Below are 4,088 nucleotides of genomic sequence, written 5' to 3'. Positions count from 1 at the left end.
CCATAGGTCTCAATTCACTAAGAGCTATTCAGTAAAAATGATTAGGTCCGTAAAATATCGCATTTGGCTTTTTCCCAATTCACTAAGATTTCCTCACATCATGCAGTAATAGCTCAGTAATATACTCAGGGGTATAGAAATAGTCATAGCAGCTGCTATGGGGCCCGGGAGAGGAGGGGGCCCAGGTTGTACTTGATGAGTTCACTTTTGTTTCTCCACCCTCTGACTGTCTCAGTGCCCATTGACATTCAGTGTACATTGCATACAAATGGAAATTGCCCAGTCAACTCATATCCATAAGGTAGGGGCAGGTGGCATTGCTCAAGAGTGCCTACACCTGAGGGCCCAATACACATTTTTATATGGGGCCCCATAGTCTATAGCTATGCAACTGAATATACTGAAAAACTTGCTTCAATTCCTTAAGCCCTGCTCGGTAATTTGGAAGTCTCAGCAGCTGTGGAGGAGGTCCAGCAGGATGCTGTGATTCTCCTACAAGTGGTCTGCATGAGACGTTCCTGTGTGACAGCTTACTACAGTAAAAGGTGTCCTGCATTCATGTCACTAGAGGGCACTCTGGTATCAGTATATAGATCTAATGTCTCCTGCTCTTTTCAAAACTTTTTTTTTTAATACTTTCTGATGTACCGCCCGGCAGTGCATCGGATCAAATGGGATGAGTAGCAGGACAGTGTGGCTCTTCCTACCTTCTGTTTCCTGGCCTACTTTTTCCTGGTCCTTTGGAGATTTCTATAAAGGGATTCTACTGTATAGACTATAACAAGTATAGCTAAATAGTCTCCATGCCTCCCCATTTCCAACCTTCTACACTCAGCAAGAAATGGAAAGCAGTGGTTTGTTTTCCCCTCTTATTCTCGTACAGAAATATCTCTTAAGCCGTATTATCGCTTGGGCATTTCACCAGCCATGTAATAGATTAAGACATTAACTGACTTGTGCTTGTTTAACATGTAAAATGGCTCAGGCAGACTTACTGCATAATTAATAGCAGCGTAGAAGGATGAAGACTTCTAGAGAGGAGTCGTAAAATATGCTGCCGACAATCTGCTGAATTGCCACCCTTGACCTCAGCCAGGCCACTATCTGGCTTGACCTCAACCTGGCCACTATCTGGCTTGACCTCAACCTGGCCACTATCTGGCTTGACCTCAACCTGGCCACTATCTGGCTTGACCTCAACCTGGCCACTATCTGGCTTGACCTCAACCTGGCCACTATCTGGCTTGACCTCAACCTGGCCACTATCTGGCTTGACCTCAACCTGGCCACTATCTGGCTTGACCTCAACCTGGCCACTATCTGGCTTGACCTCAACCTGGCCACTGTCTGGCTTGACCTCAACCTGGCCACTGTCTGGCTTGACCTCAACCTGGCCACTGTCTGGCTTGACCTCAACCTGGCCACTGTCTGGCTTGACCTCAGCCTGGCCACTGTCTGGCTTGACCTCAGCCTGGCCACTGGCTTGACCTCGGCCTGGCCACTATTTGGCTTGACCTCGGCCTGGCCGCCAATTGGGCTTGACCTCGGCCTGGCCGCTATCTGGCTTGACCTCGGCCTGGCCACTGTCTGGCTTGACCTCGACCTGGCCACTGTCTGACTTGACCTCGGCCTGTCCACTATCTGGCTTGACCTCGGCCTGGCCACTGTCTGGCTTGACCTCGGCCTGGCCACTGTCTGGCTTGACCTCGGCCTGGCCACTATCTGGCTTGACCTCGGCTGAGCCACTATCTCGGTAGAGGTGGAAAGAACTACAGTTGTAAAAGGTAGTAGAAAAATAACTTGGCCTTGGCTCAATCATGTCTCCAGTAGTGAAAAAAAAAAACAGGTGTACGTAACTTTATTTCTTCTTCACCAGCTCTGGCGCAATTCAGAATGATACAACACGTTACAGATGGACTGAATAGAAGCAATTACCCAAAAGTGTTGTGAAATATGGAAAATTTTAACTCATACCAGTTCAAAACCGGTGAACCCTAGATCCCTCAATAAGAACTGAATTATGTGCCCGTTACTGAAAGCCGATACTGCATATATTGGAAAGGGGAGGGGGATGGCTCCCCCAGGTGGTGGAAGAACCCAAAGGAAAGGGGGCTGTCTGTGCCCCCTCTTCCCCTCCACCGATGATGTCTCTCCCAGGTCATGCAGTTTGCATACTCTTGCAGGTATGCAATTTGCTATCCGCTAGGGAATATTTCCTTTGGATGGGGCAGTTGTGGTGTTTCTGGGTGAGAGTGCTTGAAGCATTGCAGTTGCTGCTCTCCTTTCTTGGGGGCAAAAGGAGTTCTACACAAGGCACACTTATTGAGATGCAAATTATTTTCGAAGACATAAGAGTTGTTTGGATGATATCCTTAATGATTAACCGTACAAGATTTATTTGCAAGCTTTCAACACTTTGTTTCTTCTTCAGGCATTTTTCTCTCCATGGCTAATATCGGACCACACGCAACTGGCAAACTATTTTGTGTGGGCTAATTCCGGCAGGCCCGAGCAGTACAGTTAGTTTAGGCCCAGCATATTCTGGCTGTGCCCTTACATTTGTCGAGAGACATTTCTGCATTATAAGTCAGATGCTACCGGGTATAGGGGCGTTGAATGGAATGCAAATGATTCTGAGCATGCAAATTTATGCACCTTAAAAATGGACCACTGGAATCCCGCCTCCATTGTTCTTGGGCCATTTTCAAGCTGCATACATTTGCATACAAAATTAGCATAATGCATCAACTCAACAGAATTATTTGCATCTCATAGACCCTCCCTGCTCTGGATATTCTTAGCATTTGTGTAGGACGCCTTTACATCCACCGCTTATGTAACCAACCCCACCATAAGCTTATGACAGGAGGAAGAAGCATCCAGGAGGAATAAAACACTAAAGAACAATACAATCAAAAGTAAGAAGTGGCTTGCATCAGAGATGACACTAATTATGGAAAAATAAGAGTTTATTTGCACTGTGGCAACGCGTTTTGTGAGCATGTACAGCTCACTTCCTCAGGCCAAATTTCCCTGACATGAGATTGACCATGTCAAAGCTACCGGGCACACCCACATACCTGTTGGACTCATCAAATGGAGGATTTTTGTGTATCCTCTGGCTTCAAGTGACGATGACAAGACTTTTATTGGTTTTATAGTTTAAAAAAGAGGCACAATGATTTCAAACATCTGACCGATACAAGCTCGAAGCTCGATTTCAAAACAGGTTGTTACCCTGCAGAGAGGGAAGCCTCGGGAGCCTATTGAGGCTTCCCTCTCTAGTTGGCAGCCCCCATTGCAGAGCGGGGCCCCCTCCCACTTTTACACATACTCTGGGAATGTGGGGATCTTGCACCATTTTGGAGGGGGACTAAATACTACGTTCAAATATTGACAGGTGTCACTCCTTGTGACAACCAATCCTTATTTATTGCAGAATAATTCATGAAGTATTAAAATATATAGAAGATCCTTCCTTACTAAGAAATCGAATTAACATGATTGAAATACTTAGCCAGGGAAATGGAAACTCCAAATACCTCCAACTATTAAAGTGGACCTGAACTCAGAACTTCCTCTCTGCATACGCATAATAACCTTTACAGAAAAACCTTTCCTTGTTACAGCTAATAGAGCTCTTTCATGCTGCAGTGTAGTTACTTCTTGCTGGGAGCACAGAAAGGGTTAAACTCCTGTGTTAACATATTCACTCTGAACTCAGCAGACTCGACAGAGGGCTGACAGCTCAAATTACACTAGCTCATTATTTGCTAAGAAGAATAATTAGACAGGCTGGTCTCTATAAACACACACAGTGTGGATTTCTCTGTTTTCCTTCTCTCCTGTGCAAGAGTTCAGGTCTGCTTTAAGGAATGGCTGGTGGAGATAGGTAATATTTATAGAATGGAGGATTTGGAATGTGCAGTGAATGATCAAAGTGAGAGATTGCGGTAGTTGTAGGTACATGGGGATATGTGCTGGTGGCTACCGGATAGGTTAAGGTGTTTGGGCGGGGCTCTGCTGTGTGGTAAACCAGGTCTATTCTGCTTTGTATTTTATGTTATGTTTATCTTTATTGCTTTCTC

Source organism: Hyperolius riggenbachi, chromosome 9, assembly GCF_040937935.1.
Source record: "Hyperolius riggenbachi isolate aHypRig1 chromosome 9, aHypRig1.pri, whole genome shotgun sequence".
In the NCBI taxonomy this organism is placed as follows: Eukaryota; Metazoa; Chordata; class Amphibia; order Anura; family Hyperoliidae; genus Hyperolius; species Hyperolius riggenbachi.
This window is presented reverse-complemented; position numbering follows the sequence as displayed.